Below are 9,621 nucleotides of genomic sequence, written 5' to 3' on the forward strand. Positions count from 1 at the left end.
GTTTTCAGTTGATTGCACACAGTTCCAATTTACAGCTTTTGATTAAAAGGAAGTTCCTGCATCTAGAATGTGGAGAACAGATCGCTCAGTGGGAAATATATCACTTTGGTTTGACAAATCATTACATTTTAAAGGCTGGGGCTGCCCCATCTCTGTCAAGCACTCAAAAATGGGACTGAAAAAACAGCTCAACTGGGGCCCATCTACAACCCCCTGTTTGTTAAACTGCAGGGCCCTGGAATAATTTATGTGTTGGCCCTAAGTACTTGGCATGGGGCCTTACTAAACAAGCAAGTATATTCTCTCAGAGGTTTCCCTCCATTTTCTTTTTCTCCTATTTTCTTTCTTCACATTGTCTTTGCCTGATAAGCTGCTTAAGTAGGGTTGACATGTAAGTGGCTGTTTCTTTCTGTGCTGATTCACAGGAAAACACAACAGAGACTCTTCGTATCCCAATCACATGCATGATTTCAAACAGAGAACAAGAGACACTGTATCTATACTGCTTTATCTCATGGGAGACCACAGAATGGCTCTCAGAAAACACCTTCCAAACTGCACGGCATACGTCGTTTTCTTTCTGTTGCAGTCAGTGAATGCAGCACTGAGATATCTAATGAAATGCTGTCAAACACAAGTTCAGGCTTTTGGGGATCTCTCTTAAAGAATCATTTATGACATGTGTGTAGAAACAATAACACCATATACAGCCCCAGGACTTACATGTTTTGGCTTTTTCAGTGATGGAGCTCACTGCTCTCTGGTAACAGCCGTTTCTCCAGCTAGAAAACCAGGCTGCCAGCAGCACATTTACTGGACAATAATCTATGAGCAACAGTGCTCTGAGGGCGGTGAGTGCTCACTACGCTGCAGGTAGTAGGTCTCAATGAGGGAGGAATTGAGGGTGGAGATTCCTCCGGCTAGGCCATCTGTTCACGTGTAATTACAGCTTTGGGCCCCAGCTCAGCCTGAACCAACCTATAGCTTGGCTGAGAGGTTAATACTCTGTCTGCAGCCTACATTTTTTATTTTTTCTATAACTGTTAATACATCATTTGCTGACAGGATTTAAGCATTAGGGATATCAGAAGAGGAACTGTTTCCGGTATATGGGCTCTCTTTTCATGACACTTTATATGACAAGGAGCTTATTTGCCACAAACCATTAACATCCCCTGTGGTATTTCCTATGGCAACATCATGGCCAGCCGCCCAATAATGTTTGTAATGCCACATAAAATTCTATGTTGCATGACAGCTGTCTGACATGTTAAATCTACATGACGAGGCCTTGCACACATGCGCTGCCTTGCAGATGCTCCAGCGTCTTCATGGAGCGGAACACAATCATCACTATAACAATGACAATTCCACTATTAATCATTATCAGTGCATCACCTTTTACGTTTCATACGCAGGCTTTTTTTTTTTCTTGTGTGTACGTGTGTTCAGGGTTAAGTGCATTTATATATGCACAAGTACGTCCATGTTTGCGCGGCATGACATTTGGAATGTGGGCAGGGTGTCAACACTTGTGACAATTTAACATGTGGCTACATCTCCCTCTCCGCCCATAAATAACCCGTCGGAGATGTACTGCCCAATTTGGACACCATCTATTTCTCAGTTTTGACATCAGGTTACCACAGTCTGCTGCTGTTTCTGTCCAGTTAAGAGGAAAACCCCCGCAGCAGATGGTTAGAGTGGCTTCATTGCTTTCCACTAAATTGCTTAAGAGTGATTTTCTAAATGGACATGTTGCATTTGTGTCCCATGTGCTATTCTAAACTCATGGAACATGTGTTCATGTGTATTTCCTGAGGTCAAAATTAGAGAAGAAAACCATAGCACTATTACATAACAGTTACAGAACTGCCTAATAAAGCAACATTTGCGACCAGAACAAGGGTCTTTCTGCATGGAGTGTGTATGTTCTCCCCATGCAACCTCCATGCAGAAAGGCCCTTGTTTTTCATCCAAGGTGTGTGTGTGTGTGTGTGCATGGGATTTCTCTTCTGGTTTCCTCCCACAATGCAACAACATGCATAACTGGGGATTAGGCAAATCTAAATTCACTGTAGGTGTGAGTGTGAGAGTGGATGGTTGTTTGTCTCTACATTATGTGGTCCCTGCGATGGACTGGCGACCTGTCCAGGGTGTGACTCCGCCTGTCGGTCTACGTCAGCTGGGACTGCACCCCACAGCACCCCCTGCAAACCTCGTGTGGATGGATGGATGGACAGATACATGTATGTCATCATGATATTTAAGAATGATGAGAGAACCTCCTCCACAGCAGATTACCTTCAGGCTGGTGGATCCACACGTACAGACGTATACATCGAACTTTTAAACTCTAAGTTCAAACTGGATTCATATGGGATTCTTTTCCTTGGTGATTTGTTATATCACATACTGTACCATGGTTTGCAATTTGCAGGCCACTAGTCAACAAGAGCAAATGTAAATAGCTTACAGTGCATTAGCTGACCGTAGTTCTCATAATGATCTGACTATTACTCTATGCGGAGCACTGCCATCATTTCCCATGACTGGTGTAATAGATTGCATCCGGTTTCCCGATGCACAGCCCTGGGGAGCCTGAGGCCAACACTTCAACTGAAAATAATGTCAGTCCTAATACGATAATATGATAGCACACTGTTTGCATCTCCACATCTCCACTGTGCCTGGATTGTAAAGCACCTATTTATTTATGCCCTTACACTTTCTGAATCTTCCCATCAGTAATTCACTCTATGGGCCTCTGTATCCTAACAGTGTTACCACTCACTGGTACAGTAATATATGCAATGCACTTACTTTTGAAAGAGCAACCTAGACCATCAGAACTTTTCCAGAGAAATGTAGTTGTTGAGTGTATTCGACTGCACTTAGAAGTGTCTCCATAGGGGATCAGAATATGTGGCCTGTCCAAGAAGGAGGGGTTTCTACCACAACTGAACACTGCTTTGTAATTTAATCATATTTTGGCCATTGTTTGTCATGTTCATCATCTGGTTCCACATTAGACTGATCTACAAATCTCTTCACATAAAAACAGATGCTGTGGTCAAACAGTCTTATACTGTTCGTCTAACCTTTAAAGTAGATGTACCTTCACACAAGAGAAGATTTTCATTTAATTCTTGGCAAGAGGGAATTTCTCTCCAACTATTTAACCATTATGCACAAATGTAATTTTACTGAACTGGCTGGACAATGACATTCACAGCAACAGACACCTGAGATAATGAATACTTCACGACACATGAGTCCCTCAGGAATGATTAGCGCTGGCTAATTCAGCAAAATCAACAAGCACTTTTCAAATGAAGGTTTAAAATTAGCAGTGAAATGCAAGCAAACAGTGAAGGGGGAGGAATTTAAATCTAAGCAGATCTCAGATCAGTTTGTTGTCTTAAAGAAGGGCAGAAAGAGTGACATCAGATTCAGTAGTCATTTTAGTACTTTCAAAATATATGTTTTTATCTGTGTCACTTCAAAACAGCAGCAGCATAAATGTCTCCAGAACAGCAGTGGGCAGAAGCATGGCGAGTTGATATGCAAACAAATAACAAGGACTACCAGTTAAATCTGGAAAATCTACCAGGAGTGCCTGAATTTCTTTTTTACGGTTGATAAGAAAATCTTTTTTAATTGCATATCAGGGCGCAATTGTGTTCTGGAGTAAGACAAAGACTGCTCTGTGGTTCTGGTGAGTGAGCATCTCATTTGCATTATGTGTTGCCACAAAAAGGTCAAATATGCATAAAGACAACTGAAGCACACCATCTCTGCTTTGGGATCTAATCATACTGGCTTTGAAATGTGTTTGAGCTGGAAAATAAGGAAGTCGATAAAACAGTATTTATTGACACAGCTAAGATCCTAATGTAACTTCACCAAATATGCCATTTGCACCTATAGTGACAAAGTATTTGCTGTGTGAAGCTTAAGCTGGTTTAAATGGGTGGAGGGTGTGATATGAGCTGCTCCTTTATAGAGTAAATGTGCACACTGGAGACACACATAAAATCATACCTCTGTGTGAGAGTCATATCACTACTGGTAACTTGGGTAACTTGGGTAACTTAGGTCCTCACTTCTAATATAATCTTAACTGTCCCTGACTCAATTAACAGGCAGTCAGGGAGCTCTACCCAGGACTGGGTCTATCAATATCCAAACAGCTGGAGCCGTAAAGAGAAAAGACAGAATATGCACCCTCACCATCTGCCAGGGTTAGCGAGGCTGTCTTTTACCCTTTTCAATGTGTTTCCCTCTAATTCACACATCCCTTGTGTGTGTCCCCTATTTGACTTTGTTCCAGTCTGTGTGTATTTTGGTGTTTGTAAATGCTGGGAGGCGTCAAACTCCTTTTCCAGCCTGTGAGCACCTCCTGCAGTAATTTACATGCGTCAACAGAGATTTGCCGGAGAAGTAAAAATGCCATGACCAATTTTTTAATTGATTTATTCCTTTGTGATCAAGTCTTCTATCCTTTTTGGGATTCTATCTTTTTTTTTTATTTTTTTTTTATCTGCGTGTCATGTCCTGTTGCCTGTTCCACCACCATCTCTCACCATTGCCTCCATTTTATCCAGAACCTGTTACCTTTTAAAGCTCCAGTGCAAAACTTCTGCCACTCCTCTGAGGAATTCTCAGTAATTATAAAAACACTGCCAGTGGCTCTACATAACCTGTGCCAGGGCAATATCTCACCACCCCCACTCTTCCTCTGCCCGACTGCAATAAGTATTTATCACATCAAACTGCTGAAAAAAATGTTCACTTCTGAAACTTTCCGTGGGCATTTCATGGTGTTTTCAACCACACTCAAACTGTTGGCTGCTGCCTCGCTTTACTGGTGCAATGTTACGACGGTGCTTCTGCCTCGCCGCCACGAGTCGGGATGTAAGAAGGATCTCTTCCTGTGAGCAGTGCAAGATTATTACTGGAAGACATGAAAACAAAACACGGCTATACTGAGAAACACTGAGTCGTGTAGAGCTAATCGACATCGTGTGAACCCCATTGGCAATGGACGTGCTCAGCGCTCTGACTCCAAACCTGAGCTGCCAATATACTGTTCACGTTATGGTGTCCAATAGAAATATGGACGTGATGAGCTGCCGCCAGAGTCCTTTCAGAAATGTCCACAGTGATGCAAATAAATAATCACAGTTCAGTCTCCGCACTGTGGAAAATGAACCCTGGCACACAATTAAGGAGTCATTGCAGAGAAGAGTTATGTAACGCTAACTCAGTAGGAAATGTCACAGTAAATTCTTAATGACGGCTGATTGTTTGTTTCAACTGGTGAAGTGATGGCACATTAGAATGTCATTAGAGGTATTAGTTGTATTCAGCTGCTGTGGCTGCAGCTGCAGTGCAGTAATAAAATGCTTTGAAATGAGGCCAGGATAGTAGACAACTGTAATATCTCTCACTGCTACTGAAAAGCGTCGATTGATTGTTCCTCAGATTTATTGGAAACAAAGTACAGAATATCCATGCAGTTATGTGTTCTTCTGTTTTGCATCCTCCACATTCTTCTGTTTAAGTTCATGAGGTGAAGGGGCACAAAATTGCGGAAATGTCACCGTTTTGATGAGCGAATCGTGGGTTCAGCTGCGCCAGCGATCGTAATCCAGTAGTAATGCAATCAATATATTCATCGTTAATGGAAGAGATTTAATACTATAATAATGGCAGCAATTCTGATTTATCGTAAGATCATTACAAGTGAAGAAGCAGTCAGCGCCGGCAATGGGTCCAAGCTGTGCAGAGATGTAATTGCATATTAGATTCACCAAATAATTATGGACAGGGCAAAGAGGTTGTTCTGATAAAGATTCATTGCCCTTTTAGTGTCAGGTCCTTTGTCTTCTAAATGAAGATTTCTCTAACAAACTGTTGAGAATTGCTTAGGTTAACGCTCTTAATCCAAAGGTTATTTGTCCAAGCTGGCCATCTATATAGGCTGCTGTCTCAATAAACACCTACATGGCAAAGAAAACGACTTAACATGGCTGAACCTGGGAGGATCAGTGAGAAGGAGGGCGAGTCAATCCTCTATCGATTCCCCTCTGTCTCCAGAGACCCTGCACACAATTCTTTGGTAAGAGCTACTCAGATTCTTGGTGGGAACCACATAGATGGGCTGATAGTGGCTATGCTGTGAAAAGAACACGCTCAGGCTAAGATTAGAAACTTGTATAAGAGAATGTGAAAGTGTGCTGTACTGAATTCTGCTGAGCAGCTGTATAGAACTGATCCCAGTCCCTTCTGAGGGATTGGCTCCACAGTGCAGCATTTAAACCCTCATCTGTCTATGGTTCTCCATATGATTGGGTGTGGAGTGGTGGAGCACCTCTAATAACCTTTGTGGTGTTGCTGCCTGCATGATCGTCTCTGCTCAGGCTGGTTGTTGGAATCATTCATCAGCTGAGCACATGCAGGATGGACGAGTGTCCTCGTGGCCATGTGTTATCATTCATCTGCTTGGCTCGCTGACAATTGAGTCTTACTTGGGATTCTTGAAAACAAAATAGTGAAATAATCTCAAACACACTTTGTTCAATGTGCGATGCACAAGAAAAAGTAATGTGACACAAGCTCTCAAACTTTGCTTTAATTGATGTTTCCTCTTGAGGGTGTGCATTGTTTTGTAATAACCTTTCATGGCTCTTGTTTAGTGTCCATGGCAGCAGTGAAAGCAAGCCTGCAATAAAATCAGCAAGGCCGCATTTTTATGTACGTTCACTTTTACTGTTCATTGGAATATAAACTCTCATACTTTTGTGTCTGACTCAGTTTGTCCTTAACTTATTTTAACTGTATGCTGACTCAGTACATGTGGAGTACCTGTGTCTTTAAACACTGTAACCTGGAGCGGACATCAAGAGGATATTTGTAGCTGCCTCCTTTGGAGATTTGTAGATTTATATCCCCAAGGTGATGGCCACGAACCAAACCCTGGCTTTGCATTATAAACAGAAAATGAGGGTCGAGACTCAAGTCCAGGGTCATTTATGCATCAAGCCTCAGTGAGATTGCAGGCAAATGAAAGCTGATGTGTAGAAAACCACTAGTGTGCCCCTTGTTTTCCCATATCTTTCCACACAATGCACCACTTGCTGTTTATCAGGTAAGGTAAAAGAAAAGAGGTGCAAAGCGTATTCTTTTCATGTCTAGTGCCTGTCGTGCATGGTGATTTTTAATGTTAAGAGGCATTTTTCATGCATGTGTTTTTATTTATTCATTTTCTGCTCAGAAGTATGTGCACTTGTATCGACCATTTTCCAATCTCCCTATTAAGTGCTGAAGTCCACAGCTGAAGCTGGCAGCTCAGAGTAGAAAATACTTGTAAGGCTGAGAGAAGATCTAATCTCGTAACTCCCGGTTTAAGAGCCTCTGGAGTAAACCTCACCAGGTGGGGGCTACGCATGGATCCTGTCAGTGAGTGATAAGTCTCTAGTCAGCATGGATACGTCTTCCTCCACCGTGACAGTCTTTTGCATCAGGAGTGTAAACCAGCGTAGTTATACACATTGTTTATAGCTCGTACCAAAGAGCTGTTTTTACTACTGTATTATGCATCTCATACATCAAAACCAGCTATTTTGTTTTTCCTTTTACTTGAGCAGTCATGTCTGCCATTATCCCCAGTGAGGGATGCAATGACAAACAGAGGTTGCAAGGCAACAAGACTCCACCTACATTATTGCAACACTGATGCCTCATGTCTGAAGGATATGGCTACAATAATAATGATAATAATGATAATAATGGGGCCGGATAACACTGGACTTCAATAACACATTTTACAGGCATTTGGCCTGAAAGGCATCACACAAGCACCTAGAATAAATAGGTTTAGCAATAAATCAGCCATGCAGAACTTGCTCTGCCCTTGAGTCACTGCTCGTTCAGTGGATCGATCCACGTGTAAATGTTAAGTTTACTGTATAATTACTACATTTTGCTGTAGCGTTGAGAGGGCGCACTCAACTAGAGTGTGTAAACGGACAACCCAGGGGTGATTACACAGGGATGTCTGTCTCTGAAAAGACCAAAACACTTGGCTGTGTTTGCAGGTAAGAAGCCACTGCAGGTCCTCCTGTGACGTGGAGAAGCTAGACCTACCTGGGCAGGATAAGCAGGAATCAAAAAAGGTTTAAACACCAGTATTAGGAAGTGACAAATGTTAAATTAAACTGATAGTGACCATTTTGTTATTGGACTGAAGTCTTTTGTAGCACACTTATCACAGCTGATTTAAATTTTATGAAACAGTACATTTACCGGTGCAAAAATATTTCACTATCTCTTCTTTTGTCTGTGAAAGGATGTGCTTTGTTTTGTGTATTAAGACTGCATCAATTTATGCCTGTCGGTCAGTATGCATCAGTAAATAATAAACACAAATATTCCAGTGCAAATGCAGTTTGGCAGTTTTCATTTAAGCATTTTAGTGCCAAGAAAGTGTTGTATAAATCTATACAAATACATACGTTGCATTGTTGGGCTGTTATCAGATAATCAGATACAACCAGTGGCTGATCACTTTTACCTTAAGTTGGATATTATGGACAGTGATTTGCCAATGATTTTTAGGGGAGAGAGCTGTCAATCAAGACAAATCAAGTCAATCCAATCAATCCTGTGTACATATGTCATGTTAATGACCAAAAGTTGAACATGCTTGAATACAGAATAAAGAAATATAGAATATGTAAAATGTAATCAATTCAAAATGCAAAAGCCAATAAAAATGTCAACACCACAAATATTAGAGAACTCAATTAGTTTGTATGTGACCAACAAATCCAAGAACGAGTCAAATTGATCACATGGGCATGAAACATGTGGGGGAAGAAGAATAGTGTGACATTGGAATTCCTTGACCTTTACCAAAAGGTGAAGGATTTGTAAGATAAATCACACAAGAGTGCAGATCAGATCCAAAGTGTTGGAGTGTTTCAAATACCCTTTCTGTTTCTGTTACTATAACTAAAATGCAATGTTAGTGTTTTTAATTTGACACTCAATAAAAACTGTAGCACAAAGCTTCATTTTTCAAGGGACTTGACTGGAAATACCAATGGTTGAATTCAGAACTGTAGCTGCTGTACTGTATTTATTTATTCATCCACCTAATGCCCTTTCTAGCGCTATAGCTTCTCTATCTCTCTCTCCCTCTCTCTCTCTCTCAGATCCAAAGTGTTGGAGTGTTTCAAATAATCTTTCTGTTACTGTAACTGTAACTGAAGTGCAATGTTAGCACTTTTAAATTGACACACAAGAAAAACTGTAGCGCAAAGCTTCATTTTGACTTGAATGAAAATATCGAAATAATGGTTGAATTCAGAACTGCTCCCATTGTATTCCACAGTGATGCGTTAAATTTCCTGAGGAAACACTGGCGACTAAATGAGGATCTTTTTATTTATTTATTCATCCACCCAATGCCCTCTCTAGCTCTATAGCTTATCTCTCACTCTCTCTCTCTCTCTCTCTCTCTCTCTCTCTGTTAATATGCACTTTGTCCTCTGCTCCTCTCTGGATTAAAAAGTCAGCGATGTCAGTACGTGATGAGCGTCACACTGTCATTCA

This window comes from Solea senegalensis, unplaced genomic scaffold, assembly GCF_019176455.1.
Source record: "Solea senegalensis isolate Sse05_10M unplaced genomic scaffold, IFAPA_SoseM_1 scf7180000014799, whole genome shotgun sequence".
In the NCBI taxonomy this organism is placed as follows: domain Eukaryota; kingdom Metazoa; phylum Chordata; class Actinopteri; order Pleuronectiformes; family Soleidae; genus Solea; species Solea senegalensis.